The sequence below is a fragment of the Tigriopus californicus genome, chromosome 10 (assembly GCF_007210705.1).
Source record: "Tigriopus californicus strain San Diego chromosome 10, Tcal_SD_v2.1, whole genome shotgun sequence".
NCBI lineage: Eukaryota > Metazoa > Arthropoda > Copepoda > Harpacticoida > Harpacticidae > Tigriopus > Tigriopus californicus.
The window spans coordinates 11600547-11623759 of NC_081449.1; positions in this window are offsets into that span (position 1 = coordinate 11600547).

A 23213-nucleotide genomic window follows, 5' to 3' on the forward strand; every position below is an offset into this window, starting at 1 on the left:
GGACTTGCTTGGATTCCAATCAGAACAAAGAGGTGGCAAGTGGGCAAGTCCCGTTCAATGTGTTCCATTTTCTAGGACTTCGCATTATGAACTCAATCACGCAGAACTTGTCAGTCTTGCCCGTGATTGATGAATTGATGGGTCATTGAATCAAATGCATAAATAAGATGCAGTACTAAATGAGCAATGTAACATGGGCCCATTTCATAAATGAATGACACTCGTTTGAAATGCCATTTGCAACGAATGCCGAGGGGAGATGTTTGGACGATAATCCCCCCATTGGCCAATGAGCTGCCTTGTGCCTTGTATCCATGTCGGTTCGATTTTGGTCAGGCCCAAGTCACAAAGTCCGAATCAATGAGCGATTCTGTCACAGCAGCATTCAAGTAAGAGGAAAACAAGAGCAATTCTGAATCATCTATGAATTTGAAAAATGAAGTCATCATAACGATGCTTTGTGCGAGTGAGTGTTGTTTCTAGCTGCTGCTGCTTCTGCTGCTGCTGCCTACCTGCCTGCCTGGCTGGCTAGCTGGCTGGCTTGCTGACTGCCTGACTGGTTGGTTTCGGCTAGATGGTTGACTGGTTGACTAGTTGGATGGTTGGATGGATGGATGGATGGATGGATGGACGGACAGAAGGACGGTCGGACGGCTAAACAGTACACGAGCCCGCTACATTGGCTTCGACGTTGCTAGTTCGTTCAAGTCCCAGAGGATAGTCTGATAAGATCTCCCTAGGTCTTGAGGACTGTTGGCTGGTGGAGAGCGGACAAGGGAATTGGTAAAATGAGGGAACGCCCAAATGATGCTTGACATCGTTGAACAAGAGAAGCTACTCTGCCACAGCATCACCTCATCATCATCATCATCATCATCATCATCATCATCATCATCATCATCATCATCATCATCATCATCATCATCATCATCATCATCATCATCATCATCATCATCATCATCATCATCATCATCATCATCATCATCATCATCATCATCATCATCATCATCATCATCATCATTGCTAGGCCCGGCCAACAGTTGTACATAAAGACAGTTTCTATTGACATCAAAATGGCACATGAAAATTTACTGACATTGTACAAAAAAAAACTGCATATAAACTTGCCCAAAAATAGGCACTATCCAGTTCAGACAGATTACCACATTGTCTGTCTGTGATATAAAGTGACATGTAAATGTTTTTGTCTGGAAAAACGCTGAATTCCTCAGCAATGAGGTACCGTGGATCAAAAGTTAATTTGCGTGTACTTTAAATGGTTAGTTCATCGGTAGAAATTGATGCGAAAGAAGGGACCATTTCTGGGTTTAATTGGCCAATGTTTGGAATAAAACCCCGACTCCAAATAGAGTTGCAAAACCTCTTCCAAATAATGCAATAATACGTACCTATGACTTTCCTACATTTGTGTTCTATTATAAGTCTTTTTGTAAAAGTAATTGTCCACTCAAGATTACTGCTTTCATCTAATAACAACTTGTTACTGATTATGTGGCTCCTAAAAGCGGTATTATTCCGAGCCTTGACGATACTAGACAGAAGGCAGCCTGGATTTAAAAAGATAAGGCTAACTTAAGGCTAGTGCTATCATGGGACTCTTCAGTAATACCAGTGGCCTACTTAGAATTGGATGTGAGCTTTTTTTTTTCTCTGATTGGTTTTCATTGAGCAAGAAGAACCTCTCGGTCCTTTCAAGCATTGTTTGACAAACAATGCTTGAGCAAAGTTATAAAGTAGTTGCGCATTGAAATTCTCTTTTTTTTCCTCTCTTTCCTCCCTGGATTCGCCACTTCAACCATCCTCCTCATCGTGCTCATGATCATGTTGACGATGATGACTAGTTCTCTGGGAGATTCATCCTCGTCTTAATCCATCCAGTCGGCACTTTTTGGACTTGTTATTGTAGTGAAGGCAAAAGAAGCTTGGGTTAAGAAGGGAGTTCTGGTCTTGCTTTGACTGATGACAACTCCATAAGATGAATGTGGCAATTGCTCACCATATTAAGATAATTATAACCCTCTGGGTGGGTGAGCACCGGTGAGCACCCGGAGCACCCACCGTAATGATACTCGTAACCAGGCTCTTCGCCGACGACGATCGAACGGATTGGAACGAACCAACAAAACGAGTAGTGTCATTCTTTCGCTCCCATGGTAGTAAGCCGCTAACATGATCGATGTAAATTTTCGCAGGGCAAGCTTGGATTTTCGAAAGAGGTACGTCCCTAGGAGTACATAGGTAGACCCGGCAAATAAAATCGCACTCATGGCACAAGGAGCACGCAGCAAAGCAAGATGGAGCAAGATGAAGCCGTCGAACCTCGGACCTGTTGAATGAATATCAATCCCATACGACTGGTTGAGTTGACGGCTAGAGACAGAGAGAGACAGAGAGAGAGAGGCCACCACACGCAGGGAGGCAGGGGATTTGAGACTCTGTGTGTCGGGATGGATTGTGCGTGAAACTTGTCATAATATTTCATATTGATGATCTCGAAACAACCGCAGTGAGCCCTCCCACCATTAGTCTGGAGTTGTCGTACCTCCATGATACACATACACGTTCTGATCGATAGCACCTTGACATGCAAAGGAAACCTGTAAATCAACAAGCATTTGTGTCTTCCTTCCTCTCAAAGAGCTCTTGGTTACTGATAGGCATTGTAGTACATAGGTAGGTATACTGGAACGAATAAATCGGAACGCACGGCACCTCACTCAGCTGGGTTGGTGGTACGTACGTACATACGTGGGGACTCGTTCTAGGTACGTACTCTACGTAGGTAAGAGATTTGTAGACCTCTGCATGGCCCGAGTTTGTGCCACATTCACTTTTCTGGCTCTTTGGCGTGTACGATTCTTCAGTGTGAGAGAGTTTTATCATTCATGCCAGCAGTCATTAACCGAATAGCCAACCAACAAACCAACCAACCATTAGCTGGAAGAGGGAGGGAGGAGATTCCTTTTCTTTGGCGTGAAGGTTCGTTGGCGAACATTTCACTGTCCAAGTGCCCAACGGAACGGGGTTATTTTTTGACAACGGTTTTCATAAATTGTTTTGATCCGTTTTGGCCACCATCATCATTGCCAGAGAAGATGAAGAGCATCCGAGAGAGAGTAATTTCAGGCCAGGCTGTCGGGACTCTCGGGAGTAAAATGCACGGACTCTCAAAACCTACCTCCGAAAATGAGCCCGAGTCTGAGATAAATATCTGGAAAGTTCAATGATTTGTTGTTCCTCCTGAGAAGAAGGTACAAAAGATATCATTGAACAGGCTAGAAATTGCAACCATGGATGGCCGTCTCACGTTCTGTGCAAGCTTAGGCTGCTCTCTAATCCAATTACACGGCCTGGAAACAAAAATCCGATCCTCCACCAAACTATGCTGGTTGAAAACTACTCCCAGTTATGATGGAGAAATGAACGGTTCAGCTCCAAGAAATATTGCATAGCTTCGGAAAAATCCAGTCGACCATTAATAGCCACAGAGGGATGCTCGTGGCCTGCCACTTCATCTCAAGGAACGCAAGCATAGTCTTATAATTGTGTATTTATATTGAGGTGTCTGGTGTGTCCACAGCATTGGCCAATTGCCAATGCAAACTGATCTAGGAATTTTGCATCTTCTACCTACCTCGTAACGAGTTGTACGTCATCCCGGACGAAACCAGCAATTAAGCAATAAATTCTAGAGCCTTAATTTTTGTAATTGTTAATGAAGGGGCGCTGGATCGTTTCCACAGCCGTTTCAGAGTACACGCCAAACCTATCATCATCATCATCATCATCGTCAGCTTCTACATACAGCATGTTAGCAGTACCCAGACCAAGCTCGGCTACCACCTCAAACCATGTGAGTCAATACCAACGAGGCAATTGGGTGAATCCATGGATGAGCTCCAACAGCCCTTTGGAATACCATGGGAAGGATAGGTTTTCGAGCATTATGACTAGTACGGATAATGCCGTACTTCAGAGCACAAAGGGAGTACCCGAAAGAAGCGGTTAAAAGGGGGTAATGGCCGGGCCGGACGGACAGACCAGGAATTGGACGGGCTTTACTTGAGGGTCCAGATTCGAACCGAGTGCTCTAGGTGGCGGCTTAAAAAGTCATTCAAACATCTCGGATTTCGTGCATGAGGAGGACCACTGCTACTAGTTTTATTGTGCTACAAAGAGGAAGATGATTGCCAGTGGCACATTCATTCCTCCAACGTGAAACCGCATGATTATTATTGCAAACCATCAAGGCGGCTGGGATCAATTTTCTTCATATTTTGGTGCCACTCAGCGTGTTTGGGAAAAAATACACCCTTGTCCATCCATGGTAACTTACCACCATACCACCTACCTTTAGTGGATACATATTGTACAGAAGGGAAGGGCTGGAGAATGAGGAGGAACTCGATGAAAAACCAAACTGAAATGAACAAGCAAAACGGGCACTTCTTACTCAGTCGACAGTCACTCAAGAGGAATTTGCCCATTGAACTCGAGATGAGAGGGCGTTGGGTTACGTGCATAAAATTAATTCCCGGAAAGTGACCACAACGCCGAAATTCCACGAGGAGGAATAATGGCCTGTAACCTGATATGGTTACCAATCCAGGCATCAAAATCGCCACTCACTCACTCTCTCTTGCTAACTCTCTCTTGCTAACTCAGACTCGTCATGTGAGGTTTTAATTGGTTTACGGCCAGATGTCGTTGTTGACAAACGATTGGGACGCATCATTAGAACACAAGGGGCCTCTCTTAGCGTTTTGAGAGTTTTGTAATATGTTTATTCTAAATTCCAGTTCAGTTCAACTTGGCCCGAAAGAATTTCGTTCCCGGCCTCCTAATCGAAAATGCAAAAGGCATTTCACCTCCACTGTACCACCAACCAACGTATTATTGTCTGCTCCAATGAGGGTAATGCCAAGTTGCAAATACTTGGTATTTCTCGGGTACGGCCATCTGTTAGGCCATTCCAAATGGATCCATAAAAGAGCTTCAATATATTCTAATGAGCCCAGAGACAAGGAAGGGAAACTAGAAAATGACACAGCTCTTTTGGATCCATTACGATCTTTTGTTTGTGCCAAATTGGCTGCAAATTGATCAAGCTCGGGGTCGGGGATTGCGCACCGGTCTACCGTGCTTGACCAGACAGGCCCAAGCTAATCATGCCTAATGGCCCGAGCTCGCCTGGCTGGAGCCCCTGATTTCTGATTCCTCGACAAGTCGACTGGAATTCCTGGAAGAGTGACCATTAGGTCTTCAATCTTTAAGCCCACCCTGCATTCGCATACCTCCTCCCAGTGACTAACCGGGCTGAGAGCGTGCACACTCCGTGAATTGAAGTAGCCTTTGACTGCTCTGGTTGCCGTTGTTGCCAAGTCAAAGTGCTGACAGTGCTAAAGTGGCCCATAAAAAACTGAAGTCCTATTTGCAACATGGAAATAGCATCCGAACCTGATTGGTGGGGTGAGTTTTGCAATCTGTCTGTTGTCCCCCCTCGTCGTCCTCGGCGAATGGGAAAACGTCTCTGAAGCGAACACACGCACACTATGTAAGCACACCGTACTGTGCTATTGGGGAGCCTTCAAGCTTTTGTCGTCGTCGTTGTTGTTGTTGTTGCTGATGTTGTTGGTATTTGCCTTGGTCGATTTAATAAATTCTTCTTTGACTGACCACTGTTCGTTCAGCGACGTCCACATTCATAGAGAAAAGACCTATCTATGTATGGACAAGGGCCTGTTAGCCTGCTGGCCTGCTGGCTTGTCTTTTTAGTCTTCCTTCGTGATCAACATCGTGAACATGGTCATTATTTACTCGGCTTCTTTGGCTTCCTTTGAGAGTTCCGTCCTCTGGGAATGTCGTCGTTGATAAATATGAATTCACGACTAAGGCATTCGGCAAATCCCCGAGTTTCACAACTTGACCAATGTAACCACCGCAAAATGGACATGTGGAGTATGGATACACTACAGTCCAAGCTTAAGAAGTCCGGCTTGACCTTTTTCTCGTCAGAGCGAATATTGTGGCTCGATATCTAGATTGGCAAATCCGACTGGGTTTATTGATTTTGAAGTATAATGGTTATGGGTCCGAATTAATCTATCCAAGTGTTCGTTGGGATGACAAGCTTTGGTTAATCGATGACAAGTGCAATTTTCAAATTTATTCCGGCGTGGAGAATGTGACTTGTATTTTTGAGCCTTTAGGGTTACACGATTCTGCCTGTTTGCATTTCAATATGACTAAGTCACTGAAATTTTTTTCGAGTGTCCCTCTTATGTTCAAATGAAATAGGTAGGTATTGTTCCTTGATGAAGCCAGAACACCAAACGTGAGGCTCGTGATAAATGGCTGTCTTTCTTAAATGGATCCTTCTTTCCGGCTGGACGTTAGGGTCGAGTCGGTTGCCAGGAAAGTTCATTATGAAGGCATTAGCTTTCATTTTGAACGCATTTACATAGGATGTGGCTTTCAGATTTATGGCTCGAGGAATTCTCAAGCATGCGGGGAGGGTGTTGGCCGTCCCTCCCTCATATGTAGTTCGGATGATTTTGTGTTCAATAGAAGAGCACTTGTGTTTCAGAATGACGCGGAAACGGTTCCATTAGGATATCTTGTCGGTTTTAATTGCACACTGAAAATCAAAAGTCTGAACAATTCCAAATTGAACTGAAAGTAAAGCAGCTTAATAAGCCCAATCTGTCCAATAGTGTTGCCCAAATGTGTCAAATCAGCCGATGGCCCAATTGGCTAAATATAGTATAGGGCTTGTCAAGTGAACGTGCTCATAAACAACTGACATTATTCCATGGAATAAAATCAAAGGCAACATGCCTAGCCAAACCGCACTGTGTATGCATTGAATTTTGACATTTATTCCATTTTACCTGCTCGTCTAAGCAAGTAGCATTAAGGTATTGAGCCAATTTGATAGTGCGTACACCAAACTACACCAAGCATGTTCATTTTGTTGGGTTTTGTAACACAGCTCACTCTAAATCATTCCATTATTGAAAATTCAATGGGCGGATGGTGCGAGTTGAGGCTGATGTTTGTCTTAGTTCTCCCTCCCTAAAATGCCCAAAATCGGGGTGCCTGACCACATTTTTCCTTGAATTTCCTTCACTTGACATGTCCTATAAAAGAGTCTTCTTGTACGTAGACTCACTCGGTCGGTGTCTCTCTGACCGTTGCCTCTTCGATGAAGGGAAATCTGAAATGACTTGAATTCCCAACCAGTAAAGTTCTGCACACCACCAGCTCTGTTTCTCATCGTGTCCATGTTTGGTCTGAATGTTCCGGATCCAAGTAATCACTAACAAAGTTACAACATGTACATACTACGTACACACCTATGTAGTAGATGAATTGGGAGAATGAGAGGGAGAGCTAACTAGACAGCAGACAGGCCAAATAACGGTTCCGATGCATTCGCAGGACGACGACTGAGTGACTGAGTGACTGGTTGACTGGTTGACTGACTGGTTGACTATCTTAGTGTCCGACTGACTCCAGCCTAATTTGGCTAAGCTTAGGCCCAAGCTCCAGATTTGCGAGCTCAAGAGGAGTTCAGGAGCGATGATCTCATTTTTGCACAGTTCTTCACCATATTTAGAATTCCTTCACAATAAGCGATGACTGCTGAACGCGCATATTCCTGGCATGTGTTGGCCATGGCTCTCTGATCGAATGATGGGCAGAAAAGGTACTCACTATATTCTATGCTATACATACATCTACTACTCTCTACTGTGCGTGTGCTCTACAATCTCAAGTGATATGATTAGCAAACTTTTTTGGGACATTCAAGTAGACTAGTCATCAGGGATGATTATGATGATGCCAAGACAAGATGGCAAGGTGCTGGTGGGGTTGATGATGACAATGATGATGATGATGATGATAACGAGCATCGTCATTCTCATGGTCTTCATTAGATGCTTGATCTAGTAGAGTGTTGAAGGTGATGGTAGCTTCAGGCACTTTTGACCATAGTTGTTGACTGTTGAGCGAGCGAGCAGCTCACCAGCTACCAGGTTGAAGGAATGAAATTGACAGAATGTAACAGCCCCGCTGCCCCGCCCATTGGGGTCTGCGGATATTTATCCACCATGCTCCTTCCTGCATTCAGTCAGTATTTTATTTGAGCTACTGCACCTAAAACTGCTAAGTAAAGAAAGGAAGACGAGGATGGCCATGATAATGAGGCGATCGGCCGTGTGGGTAGATGAACATTTAGGGATATCTATGGCTTACATCAGTTGTCGAAGCACTCATTAGCTTCAGAATGTAATCATCTTGAAAATGGCTCTTTGAAAGCTTGGCTTGCTTGGGCAGCCAACCAAAAACACCCAGCAAAGTCAGGGAGAACCAACCACCAGCTGTGGTATGTCAAACATTCATTCGAATTTCAGGCCCAGTCTTCTCAAAAAATCCGTTGAATCGTCAACCCACAACTTATTTTACCACCTTTAAGAGACCTTTTGACACATTTAGTATTCATGCCATGCTTCCACTCATTGGTGGGTCGAATGAGAGATAAGCGAATAATGAATGGGCGAACTAAAACATTCCAAAGAACCAATGTTATTGCGTTTTCATCGGGTTCGTAAAGAAGCTTAAAAAAGTTGTTATTGACACTAAATCAGTGATCGTTTACTTTCACAATGGTTCTGCCTGAAAGTGAGCGAAAAAAACGGGAAAAGTGAAATCATGAAACAGAGAGCAGGATAGGAATATCTAGTTAAACGACACAAGCATATAGTTTTATAGTTTTATCGAGTCAGATAGAAAAAGATGTAAATAGTGAGAAATCAACGATGAAAAAAGCATTTGGATCATGGTAAATTGGAAATATGGTTAGCAACATGATTGACAGCCGCCAAAATAGTTTCGTGTCGTTCAGTTTTGTTTGGTTTCAATCATGCTTCATCTGGTTTCGCCAATCCCCATTGAACATGCCATATCACGAATGAACTTAATGAGAGGTTGTTCTGTTAACACGGTATTGTTGTACGTAGATCAAAGCACGACGGGAAACATCCGAGTTTTCGCTACTCTGTGTTGGTGGTCTGTTGGGCCAATTTTGTTCAAAACTGACTCACTCATGGATGTCCACTTGGTCTTTTTGAGGTTGTTTTCAACTCACTCAAAGTGAGTTTGTTGGCAGAAAAATGGAAACTTGACCATGTGGAATCAAAACCGAAATGAAGGGCACCTCATCTGTATTAGAATTGACAAAGCGCTCGTTGATATTCCTCTGCAACTTAACCAACCCCTAAAAGTCAACTTGGCCAAATTTGTCCTTGTTCCGTTCAATTAGAAATCATGTCACACTAATCAGTTTCAAAGTGGTTTGATCATGCATATCAATGTTGGCCAACCCAAATTCACCACCACTTTCCAACCATTCTCCACACCAACTTTGGGGGCCCCCAACCAACCCAAAGTGATGGGAGGGATTCCTCAGTGGTTTTGGTCGGCACGCTCGGCGTGAGGTTCCATGAAGATCACGCCTGGAAAATGCAAATGTGGAATGGTGGGTAACCCCCTTTCTCTCCACTTTGGATAATTGGTTTGTGATAGAATTTACGCCATCGGATTGTGTCTCGGCACAGTTTGGCTCACGACGACCGACCGACCGACCGACCGACCCCAAACCCACCCACCAACTCCAACATCCAACAACGCCGCATGTGGATGAAAAACGAGAAACGAGACAGACTTTTTCCCTCTGATTATCACGAGGACGATGTTCCCATTCTCCATTCGTACATCTGCACAATTCCAGAAGCAGCTGGAACTGCCCACACTCATATGGAAGTTCTTACGTACGTAAGTTTTGACTCATAGATATACGTACATGTTCTGTATGTGCATACTATAAATATACGAGTACTAGTATCTTTTCCATCGCTGTCGTCGTTGAGTAAGTAAGCCGTCCTCGTTCCTCGTGGTGTGAAAGGATAGTGGTGTTACTAGCTGACTGACATGCTCATGCACAGCTGGTCCACTGGATGGAGCAGTCGTACCTAGTAGGCTGGAATTCACTCGTTTCAGGCAGATTCCTGAACAACACAAGGAAGACCTGATGGGATCGAGTAGAAATATGTTTGTACTTTGGAGTAAAAATTCCAAAATTAAGTGTGATGCGATGTTCGTTCAGCCGCCCCATTCCAACATCTGCCCGCCCGTTTGTTTCAAGCCATTGAATTTTTGTGCCAAGCTGGGCTTAATCCTCGGACTCAGAGTCGGCCAGGTTCGTCCGAAACCAACGTCACATTTAGTGTACCAACATAGAGTTTGAGAATCCGTTTGACGCTTAGGAGGAGGGAGGAGGTGAAGCAGCCCCAAAATTATGAGTTCGATTTGCATGGCTAACTCGAGATGAGCCTTCGCGTTTTGCTCGGACTCTCTTCCGAGTTCGAACACGTACTCACAGCACAAACATTGTAATGAAACATGTCGTCAAGCGAGAGGAAAGGGTCAATCTTGGACGGACACAACTTCTTTCGTGTTACGTTTTTCCATCGAGGCAGATGTTGTTGCATCGTCAAGAACATCGCGCATCTGATGTGCTTGAAGTGCAAGAGGAGCGGCTATGGTTACACATTGAGAATCTCCCTCTCACTTGGCTGGAATGGATAGTTACCGAATAACAATGGGGCACACTTTTTGCTTCGCCTGAAGGTTGTCAATTAGGGGGAATAGTTTCGCTCGAAGTGACATATCAGTGGCATTTTTTTATGCAAAAGCAATCGAGGAAGAGGAGAAGGCGCAAGTCGGCTCGAAACCAACGACCTCTTCAGATTCTCACTGACCTCACTGGACTCCGACGGTCAAGTTGCTGTCTACGTCAAGGGTCCGTATGTTTAGCCTTTTGTACTGTAGAGTACATGGGTGAAAAATTGGAGAGACTCGTAACTGATCTGGGTCCAGGTCTCGCTTTTTTCTATTACATTGAGCGAAGGGAAACTTTGCGGAGGATCGACGGCGGCTTGAACAGACATCCCAGTGAGTGTAAATAACTAACCACATGTTCACACACTTAATAGCAAGTTCGTCGAGTTATTAACCACTTGGCAAGAGCACCACCCTCTCTGTCCCTGGCAAGTCTATTCCGAGACATTTCGTGCATTGGCGAACTCAATCCAAGGAACAAATCGAGCACCAGAGCTCCACGAATGAAGTGTATGTTCGTACAGAGACCAGAAAGACGAACGGAGAGGAGGTCGCTTCTCTTCTGTTTGCCCTCTGTCTGGCTGACATTTCACATGGCAATTTGGTGGGAAGTAATTAGATTAAGATTGTTGCAGAATTCCCAAACAGTCCCAACTCACCGTCATGAATTAGAGACTACTTGAGACGTGCTTTGCGGATAACTAAAAAGGAACTCTCATGAACCCTTTTTCCGGGCTGGAATTTCCCAATGAATGAAAAAATAACGCCTTTTTTATTTTGGCTATCAAGATATCCTTTCCTCATGCATGATTAAACTGTTATAGATATGGAACAGAAACAAATCCCCAACAAATTGCCCCTTTTTTTGTTTTGAGATTTCACCGTCTTTACTAAGGGCTACAAGGACTGTAACCTGAGATGCTATTAAAATGAAAGAAAAAAGCTCGTCTAATTTTTCCATTCAAATCTGAACGATATTTGGTTTACCAACGAATTTGAGTTGGTAGACCAAAAAGGATCTCCTCAAGAACATAAAAAAAATATGTTGACATAATTTTGCACATGTAACGATTAATTCGGCACAAAAATACATGACAAGGGTACAATTCATGATCACCGAAATCACAGAGTACTCACATGGATTGGAATACGTTGCTTTCTTTCGATAGTTGGATGTTCTTACGAAAGGTGCAACAGTTCCGTATTTAATTATTTTTGTTCTTCAAAATGCTTCACCACAAAAGTCAGACTTTGTCTCAATGCATTTCCGAACCGTTGAAGAATAGCTGCCGAAAGTAGCTCTCTTCTGTGGTAGTCAAGTAATCATGAATGAAGTGCTTTTTTTTCGCAGGCCTCATTGTCCCACGCGGTAGAAAAGAACCCTGAGGAGTGCCTTGCATTCATAAAACTCATTGCAAACGACCATGATTGCCCATTATTGGTATCAGCCTTTTATCAAGGAACGCGATGCCTGCCAGCTTTTGACTATGGCTAATTGAGGTAATGGCAGGACAACCCGTTCCATATCAATGCTATCATTCTCGTTTCGTTCGAGCACTTCAATCTCGAGATAGGGCCTGTTCTTGATCAATTTCTGTGTTGTTCCAACGGAATTGTGAGAGACCTCCAGAAATGTCTGTTGTCATCAGATTTTGGAACCGCGGAGGAAAACAAAAGACAAGTGGTGTTCAAAGTACAAGATTGTTGTTCTTGTTTGGGGTTGTTGGAGGCAAGCAAGAATATTGGGCGGCCAATGGGTTCAGACACCAAGACACAAAGGGCCCTGGCATCCGTCTGAATAAGTTGGGTGTCCACTTTATGTAATACCTTCATGCTAGCCGTTTTGTCGTATCGTGGGAGTGTGCACGCACGTATTGTGCATATCTAAAAATGGAGAATAGAATGAATCTTCTTGAATGTACGAGTTCGATCTTTCTACAAGTATGTATGTACCTATAATGTGAATAATGTCTTACGGAAGATTGGAACGTTGAGTGGCGCGGACGGCAGTAATGGTAGTGCGAGAGAGGAGGATGCAATTTCATCATGTGGAGATATTTATAGCCGTCTTTTGCATGGGCCATCTTCTCTCATTCACACAGACATATCGGTCAAGTTTATGACGATGCTACCTCAAACTGCTTTACCTAGAACTCACCAACGAACTCCATCAGAGTCCAGGCTCTCAGTCAATCTCGGTGTCTACAACCACTACGGCTATTTCTACTAAAACTACCAACACTACTTATACTTCTTCTACGGCTCATCCAAGTGGGGATGGTAATAGTGCTACGTCGTGTTAGTACTAGTAGAGTAGCAGTGCAACCACGCCGATTCTCGTCCCGTCAAAGGTATGTATTTATCAAGGCACACAGTCACACACAGACACACACACACATCGAGGCATATCCAAAGATCGGGAGAGACGGAGAGATTTTCATCCCCTCGTCATTTGCCCATCCGTTACGATTCCATTCACCCAGGGAGGAGGTGAATTGGGAATCCTCACTAAATCTGACCAGATTATGCCAGGCTTGTTGGACTTTGAAAAATTGCTCTCTGCTGACTTTGACGTATTTGATCGTCCGATTGTGTAGCTCGCTCGGGGCGAGTTGACTGAATGAAACGGCCATCCTGGGGATTGTTTATCCAAATCTGCCTAATTGTAGACATGATCTTACAGGAGATTGGTACCATCCGCCATGCCTCAATTCCTTCTCGACCAAGAGGCAATTGAGAAATGCAAGACCATGATCTATCCAAAGGCCTTTGACATTTGTCCACATAATCATGACCTTAGGTGGAAAATACATCTAACCAGACTTGAAGTGTTCCATCCACATATCCCGACGACAACCGAGCACTTCGGCACAGTAATTTCCAACCTCCTTGTTATTACATTTTGATGAGTCCATTTTCGAGCAGGGGTAATTTCCTGAATTCTCATCTGATCTTATCCCCCCCCCCCGTCTCAGCCCATTCCGAATGTACGTACAGGGTACGTACGCGTACTTATAAATTCAGTGTATCGTTTGCCATTTCTCTCCAATTTTGTCAAGGCTTCCTTAGTTTGCCAATTCAACGTTTGTAAAATGACTTTGTGGTTAAGAAAAAAACGTCGACACATCCCTCGATTTTGGAATCCAAAGAAGGTTTCTCTTTATTTGCACTACGCTTTATCGTTCATAGTACTCGCTCGAGTACAAAACCATTACCCTAAACAACGTCATCGTTCATCAGACAAAGGTTGTCATCTATTCAATTACGTATTGAATATTAAATGATTCGTTAACTGGAGCTTATTCACATAACCAAATTGAGTTTATATTGGTATCCGAACATCTAACCTGTTTATTGAGAAATACATTGCAATAGCTTTGTTTCTTTCTGTTATTAAAGCATACATTTTAGGAATGGGCAAACGATACTCACTTTAGTCCGGTAGGTCGAGTGTTGAAAGGCGATTTGCATATTTTCCACATAATCATTAGTGAGAATGTGTTTCACGCAAAAATGGCCCTTTAATTCACTTACCAACGCCAATCGCCATCCACATTCTTTATGCCCAACATCTCGAGGTGATTTCGTTGAAGATCTTTTACATTTTACCTGGCGGACAAAAGCTAATCTCAGCATGTTATCACAATTAACCCAGACTTGATACTAAAACCGTTTCTTTACACCGGGGATCTAGAAAAACAGCTCCCATTTTTTTCTCCTCAAATAAAAGTGTTCAAACTTTGACCCTGTGCCCTGTTAGGAGACTACGTACATAGTACTATTAGGACGACGACATTGACAAGGATCTAAAGTTTGTTACCATGTAGATTGTTGATAACGTTCTAGGACTGTAAGGAATAAATCCAGAAGTATCAAGGACAGATGTCACTTGATGTCATCCATAAACATTTCAAACGTTCAGAGTATCCCTCGGAAACGAACTTCAGCCCTCCTCCAAAGTGTTAATGGCAGCCAATTCTTGGGGGCTATACCTAGTTCTCATCTGTACGAAAGAGGACGGTTGGTTGTTGGTTGATTGTTGGTTGAATGGTTGGTTGGTTGGCTGGTTGATGGGAAGTCGGCTTTATTTTCTCGATCTCGTCGCTTCTTTGCATGTGTCTTGACGGTTGGATCTGAGATAATCTGTCTTTAATGAGCATCTTGGATGGCGAATGTTCCTTTTGTCTGGGAACTCTCGACCATTCGGTGTGTTCAGCACATTCTCGTACATACACAGTACGTACATACATAGGTATGCTCAGAGTACAACTGCCTTTCCTACAGCAAGAATGTAGGCACCTACCACCTACCACCCGACCCAAGACAAACACACTCGATGCCAAATGATGCAGTGCATTTTGAAAAACCATGCCATGACTTTCTCTGGTGCACGCCCCATCTCCATCGTACAAAGTACAGCACGAGAAGGACAGGTGAAAACGAATACCGCTGGCTTGAATCAGATCGTAAAGAAGCAGATATTGTGGCGTGCTCTATTTCCAAATGAAAGCCATTTTATGTGGCATTTCTAGCTTGGTAGCATCGAATAAGCATTACTTTCGCTTGTCTGCGTGTATGCTCGTAAGGGTGTGTGTGTGTGAGTGTTTGATGCAACCCAGAGTCATTCTTCGTGATGTAACGAGACATGCAGAACAAGTGTTCGGATTCCAATTGACAAGTGCGTAGAGAGGACGGGAATGATTCACTGAGCTTGCTTACAGAAAAGTCTTTGTCAATCGGAGGAAGAAAAAAGAAGAAACATGTCAGATTTTGAACCCATTGATGAATCCTAGACTCACTGCGATTGCCCGATAGCAAAGCGATAACAAAGAATTGGGGACGAGGACTAAATAGAATTCGCTCCATTAGGCGAAGGCAAATTCACTTAGCAAGAGCTCAATCATTCATGTTGTGGGAAATTAGGACTCTATTGTTTAAGTAAGTCGTAGCAGTCATCTAAACTTTTGCTAAACTATGTATGCTGATGGGAAGGAGTTTAAATTTAAGAAAAATCCAATGTTGGGCGCAACCTTATACAGGGAGAAAGTTGGACATAACTGGTTGATCTGACTTATGAGATTAGCTGTCCTATTGCTCTGTTTCGAACTGATTTTCCCGGTACGTTGAAGGCATTCCGTGTTAGATAATTGAATTTGGTTTCCTGATTGCAAATAGCTTAGTTAAATTGGTAAGCAGGCCTTGCCCGGAAATCTCAAGTTGTTGCTCTTGTTGGTGGTAGTAATAGTCATACCACTACTGCTACTAGTAGTAGTATCGATGGTGGTGGTGGTGGTGGTGGTGGCGTTGTTGCACTCGATTTGTAGAATCATATCGGTTTATGGCGATGGTGGGAAGGTTTTCGTATTTGCTCAAACCTCTTCCTCCGTGTCATAAAATTTGACGCGACGGGTGGACGTTCAGCCAGCACGGTGGTTAAAAGGCGTTAAAAATATCAAGTTCCGAGAGAAATTCCCCATTAGCGTAATTCTATACGTTGAATGATAGAGTTTCTTATGTATGTTTTTGGGCATTACTTTGTTTTATCTGAGCTATAATTCCATACAACAATAAAATGAAAGATATTTCGTAGAATTTCGCAGGCTAGAAAAATGCTAAGAAGTGTTCGGGTATTTCCATCAACATTTGAGGAGATGTATTTATCCACCGTGTCGTGTAGTGTACCTACGAACAATCGATGATGGTTAAGTTCCACCAGTATCTCCATTTGTGCATTAACGGGCAGCCTTGGCATGGCCTAAGGGTCTTCAAGATCACTTCAAAGCCTCTCTTGCTATACTAGTAGTATCTGCGTAGCCTGCCTAGATTGGGATTGTGTGTGTGTGTCCGACGAGGAAAGGCGGGTAGAAACGTCAATATTAGAGGAACCACAGACTTTATGAGTCTGCGCCCGGTTTTTCCCATGAGCATGACTCTAAGTTACGACTTCGATCCGTTGGTGATGATTGAACTCGAGGAAGTAGAATAACATAAAAGAGCCACATTCGGTTTTCATTGTTCTTGCCGTCGTTCCGTGAAACTGTGAATCAGACTTGCCTACCTACGTACGTAGTACATGTAGGTACGCTTGATCGACCCTAGAGTACTTTTCGCTCATACGTGCTACAAACTGCCTATCCAAAGTATGCACTGTACACAAGCGTGAACCCATTGGGTTCATACACTTTGATACTTTGACGAATTGAAGACAAGGCCAAGTGTTGTTGTTACCTTTCGTATGTTCCTCTTACTCATTCGTACAACGTGTGTTCAAATTGGTTTGTCGTCCGATATCAGTTCTTTTGGATCAAACAGTGTATTCAATAAGGAATCATGGACTTCCATTGGGGAATGGTCTAAAATATTGGTTTGGTTCGACCAATACATCAAAACCATATGATTGAAAATATTCCAAGCAACCACGTCCATTTCGAAGATATAGTTAATAAGAAATCTAACAATAGTTTTCAGACTATGTCACTACATGAATATCTAGACACATCTTTTTAGGTAAATGGATGATGTCGAATGTGCGCCTGCTGGGTTGGCTGAATGTTTGAGTACATGCTCTCCTGGGAGTTACTCCAAACCGGCTCATAATGTCTTGAGCCAAAGAAGCTCGACATCCAACTTATAGACGTCTATGGCCAAGGTGAAGCCCAAGGTTACTATTGGGAAATATTGCACTATAACAACTTCTCTACTCGAGTACTAAATTTAGCTTAGAATTTAGAGAGACAGCAAAAACTGTTCGTGAGATTGTGATAATGGTCTTGAAGGCCAAGCTGGTCTCTTTTTGATTACTGGTGCACTTTGTAGGATCACCTTGATTTCAATAACAACTTCTTTGCTGATCAAACGCCTACTTTCATACCACCAAAAAAAGGAATCCCTTGACTCTACTTTATACTTAGTTTTACATTCGTTCATGTCGATCCCTTTGCATAAATAATGACACAATAAAATGAACAAGAGATCAATGCCGCCGCAAATGTCTGAAAATACATATTAGTGAGTGGTTTCGCCTCTGTATACGTACTTACTGAGCTTAATACCAGAAAGATGAGGAGTGTGTGTGCCTGTTCCAAAACAAACGGAAGAAAAGTGATTCTATCGATCAGGATAATCAGTGTCAGTGTTTTAACCTCGGCCCAAAGGATGACATCAAAGTTCTGAACTGTCTTTTACCTTTAGGGCGGCGTACTTTTAGCTGTCTAGAGCGATGGCACTGATGTCGACTCAGTCAGTCATCAATGGCACCGTTGCTAGCAAAGACACTACTTTGCTAATTGACATGGGAGTTTGCTGAACAACGGAATCCGACTTTCAAAACGGGCCAATTGGCAGGATGGCCGTTGTGGAACTAAACTCGGAACGAAACTTAGTTCAAATGTGGGAGTTCGGCTGAGTTTGAGCCCTGTCTGCGTGTAAGGGAAGTAATCTCCTTGCCCTTGGGATCAGGGGGCCTGACAACTGTGAAAACAATACGAAAGCACTTTTTTTGACACCATGAGTGCTGTATCATGCTCCAAGAGAAGAGGTAATTAGAGTCACGTGCGAGTAGATACTAACAATAAGCTTTATTGCAACCCAACCCCATGTCGGTTTGTTAAATGTATTAAAAGGTGTGTATAAACATCAAAAACCGAGATTTGTAAAAGAATGAAAGGCCAGAATGATACAATAGTTGACAATAGTATGATATCACAGCTTAGATGACTTGAATGGGTACTCGATTTTGAATCATATGTACTGTAGTTGTTTACAATATCATGATACGGCTGGTCCAATTGGTCCATGCTCGATATGTATAACAATCCTCCTAGGCATCGAATTTTCACCTATTTACGATGGAGACCTCCAAGTCGATCAAGCGCATTTTGGGCCATGGATATCGTCTCCAATCCGTGTAACGGAGTCAAGCTCGCCTCGGAAAGAAAACCCCGGGGGAAAAAAAGGTGGTAGTCTTGCTCTCCTGGGTGGGACGATGCCGACAGAAGTTGTTATGATAATGTGCCCAGGTACGACGTTCACCAATGTCTGGCTTGGCTGTCGTCTGTCTGAACGAGCGACTGACTGACTGACTGACTGAATGGCTGTGTGAGTGAGTAAATGACTGCTTAGCAAGCAAGCAAGTGAGTGAGTGAGAAAGAGGCGGGAGGAGCCAATGCAATAAAATAAAACAAAAAAACCGGCAATTCAAGAAAAGCGATAAATTTTCGTGTGAAGAAGGGGAAGGGCAAAATTGCCTGGATTGTGGCTAAATTGGTAAGCGAGAGAAAGAGAGTGAGAGAGCGGACGGGTTGGACCGCCCTGAGAACGAGTATCACCACCTGGGAGACGACGAACTTCATGGCGATATAGCTTCTAATGGCTACAATATGACTATATCACTATTGCACTTGGGGCATTAGCGGTAGCTATAACGAAAAAAAAGACACTCATCCACAAGGCGTTGGATTGGGATCCGAAGCTCCGGTCATAAAAAATGTGGAGATTACACTCAACAAGTGCTGCTGTTGTTGTCGTCGTCGTCGTTGTTGTTGTTGTTGTTGTTGTTGATGATGATGTAGTTACCGTAGTTATACGGGTAACGACAACAACTGGGTCGTCTTTTTCTGTTGTCTGTTCGTAGACGAATGAACGAGGGGGAAGTGGAATTGCTCACATCGGTTTGCATTGGCGAGATGGTTAGCAGCTAGCGGTGAGGTTTGAGCTGACAACAAAGCGAGCACTGCTTTTGGAGATGATTCATGGCCAAATAGCTCAGATACACATTGAAGGAGTAGACGGGTAGTACAGATGTTGTAGGTGAAACCATCGACTCCATCCATACGGTACACGCGGTTGATAATGGTCTTGTACCTAGCACTTCCCACCATCCCGAACCCAAATCCATCCCGAATGCCGAGAAGACCACCATCGTCTTTTTCAACCGCCAAATGCACGGTGACAAACCAACAACAACCGGTGTTGAAGAAAGGTCGCCTGCCAAACAATCCATCCATCCATCCATCCATCCATCCATCCATCTATCTATCTATCTATCTATCCATCTAGTCATGCCCAACACATGGTTGGAGCTAAGCTGCACTTCTATGAAAGTCTTCACGTTTGCACCACGATAAGTAGTTGTCTCCCAAGCCAATGAGGTATTTCTTTAGAAATTCAAGAGCAAGATATCCGACTACTCCAAACGCTGCAAATGCTTCGTTTTAACAAGCTCGCTCTAGTAGTTAAAGAGCCGGCCAGAGGAGTCCCGGTGATTGTGGGAAATAGGTGACAAGACTGACCTTCTTGACGTTTACATGATCGCACACTCTGATAGAGGACCCATCATTCACGGGCATGCCCGATCCTTGAGGAAAACGGGATCCAGGAGTGCTTGACCAAAGGAATTCTTGGGCTGGCTTGGCTTGGCCATTCTATTTTTTCCTCCGTTCGATTCACGGTTTTGAAAGCAAATTAACCAGTCTATGATGTTCACAAAGACCCTCCTCCCTCTCTTGCAAATTTAAACTACAAACTCGGTCTGTTCAAAGAAACCGTTGTTGCCACATTGAATTGGAGATCCAGGAAGACTTGAACAGACACACAAGAATCGACCACCGACTCGCTCATTCATTGTCGTTGTTAGAGAGCTACATAACCCCACCTAAAAAGTGCATTGACTTTCTTGTCAAAGAGTAATTGATGGAATAGGAAACATCTGGGAGTGAAAACAAATCAAGGCTTAGAACCCAAGATCAGAGCTTTGACTTATGTCCATGAAGAATAAAGGAACCTAGACTTGTACGATTTGGACTCGAAAAGATTTACTCGGTTTTGAGATGGTTGGGGAGAACGAAAAATCTCCATTCGAACTCATCATGCAAAGTGATGAACAAGAGGTCGATGGAACTAGAAGAAAACTATGCGGTTGTTCTTGGAGGCTCGCAAGTTAATGAAAGCTTGCTTGTTCTGTCGAAGGGTTGATTGCAAAGTTTCCTCGAAATCGTCAAAAGTGCATTCTTGGGAGTCTTTCCCGCAAACCTCGTCTAAAGCCAACCCTGAGTAGACGAACGTACATATCTATACTATACTTTTTAGTCTTTATCTATATACTTAGCACCATACTTTGTCGACCAAAGATTTCATTGGGCATCCATGTGGTCAAAACGTTCGAGAAGATACTCTACAATATTGCTGCTGTGCATTCTATTGTAGAATCGGATTGGAATTTCGCTTTTAAGAGTTTTGGAAAGCCTTTCATGGGGCAAAAATAGAGTCTTTATTTGGGTATGTTGATACCTGAACGAAAAAAAAAATTAAGGGTTAAAGTAGGTCTTGGCTATCTTTTTTGGGTTGTTAAATTCGTCAGTGTTAGCTTTTTGAGGAACAAACATGACACATGATGTCATTCATGACTGGAATTTTCAGTTTAGTGTACAGACGTCAAAATAGGAATAGACCAATAAACCATGTCTTGTTACGTCAATGGACGCCAAACTACTAAGATTTCTGAATGAAAGAACGGCTATGTATTATTTAGTAACATCAATCGGTGAAATCGAAAGTTGAGAAAGTAAGTGACAGACCATTCGTTTTTTTTATTACATTTAACAGCATGACTTTGCCATGGAAATCTAATTTAAATGAAAATCGGTGCTTTCACGTTTATGCAGTTTGTATTGTAGTTTCTTTTACAAAATTGGTCATAAATTGTTTGTTTGCAGTGCTTTGAAATCTGAATGATACCAAATATGTTCTAACCGAAAACCCCCTGCCAGGAATAAATCTCGATAAATCTCGGGATCAGATTCGTTCCAATTGCAGCCACACTGAGACTTGCATTTCTTATTGAATGCAAATACGAGGGCTTAAGAAACGGAGAAGGTTACTTATCCAAATTCCTGGAATGAAACATGAGGATCTGTTAAAGCTCTAAAACTTCCCTCGCTCTCCTGTTCTCGCACAACTTCAGCGAATCAACGAAAAGAGGCTGAAGTATCGTCTTGGTGGTCTTTTCGGCATTTATTTGTTCAGCACTCTTTGTATGGGTGCAATCTTGGTGGAAGTGGGGAATTCCAGGGAATACCAACATCCCTTGTCACCCGGTCAGATTCTAGTTCTTCGTGGTTACTTTAGGTGGGTTTTTACTTATCGGATATAAGGACCCCTCGAGCTATGGACGGGTTAGCTGTGAAATCAACATGCAATCAAAACTAATCAGGGTGTTCATCCATTCGATTTTCAAACAGAACGGAATCATTGATGAACTATTCTGCGTATCTGTCAGGTCCAAAAAAAAGAGGTGTCCACAGACCGAATGATTTGATCAACCATTGGTTGCCTTGTTTGAACCTCCTTTCCCAGCTTCATCCACCGTTGGTAAAAGTCATGCAGTCGTTGACCTTCCCATCCAACTTTTGGACCATAAAGCATAAAATGAGAACCTCATATCCGCTTGACATTATCGGTATTAAGGAGCAAACCCCGAGGCTTTCCGTTTCAGAAGAATTGAAAATCGAAGCCAACTGAAATGAAGCGTTTTGAGGAGCATAGTCGAAAATCGTAAGAAAACTGGAGCAAAATCCACGCTCGAAACAAAAGAAAAAGAAGATGGAAAGGGGGGAAAGACAAGAAGACAAGAAGACAAAAGCAAGTTCAGCTCAAATCCTAGATCCTAGTTCTCGGCTGCAGTGATGCCCAGATTGCCGGGTCCACCTCCCTAGCTTACTAGCCTTGTAATTTGTTCCCCTCGGTTGCATGGAACGCCGCAAAAACGTGGAAATATTGGAATCAGCTAAAGAAGTTATCTTGCCTCCTCATCTTGTTCCTCATTTTCTCCAACTGAAGGGCTGCTGTGAGTGTATGCGTGTGAGCTTTACCTACTACAAAGTTCTTCAAGAGATGTCTGAAATGACGCGTGGAGTTTTAATGGGTAGAGGAGAGGGGTCTCCTCATTTTTTGCCTTTGTTTTCAAGTCATTGCTAGGGATGTGAGGATATATCGCTTGATTAGCCCAGAAGAACACCTCCAGTAACACGTTAAGCCTCATTGTTTTGTAGCACTCTTGGAAAGATTGGAAAGTTGTACCTTAAATGCGATCAGCCAAGACCAATAGTAGTAGAACTGATTTGGGTTTTATTGTTGAATTGCATCCCAAACGAATTTGCATTTCATATTATTTAAATGAAACCCAAGTGGGTTTCGATTGTTTTGCATACATGCATGACTTGGTATTCAAAACGTGATTTCAATTGCATTTTTTATCACGTCGTTCAAAAAGAAAAAGAAAATCGAGATTGTTGGTCGGCAATCCATTAAGCGTTGAGCCATTATTTGCATTCAATAAAAAGCCACATATCATGACAAGCAGGCGGACAAAACATGTAGGTTTTCATATAGCTTTGTGGATCGGAGTTAAAATTTAACAGCCCCTTTCAAGCCAAGCATTGAACTTGAGCGATCTAACATGATATTGACTAGTTTTTGATCAATTATGAGCATAGTCTTGTTGTTTTGACCAA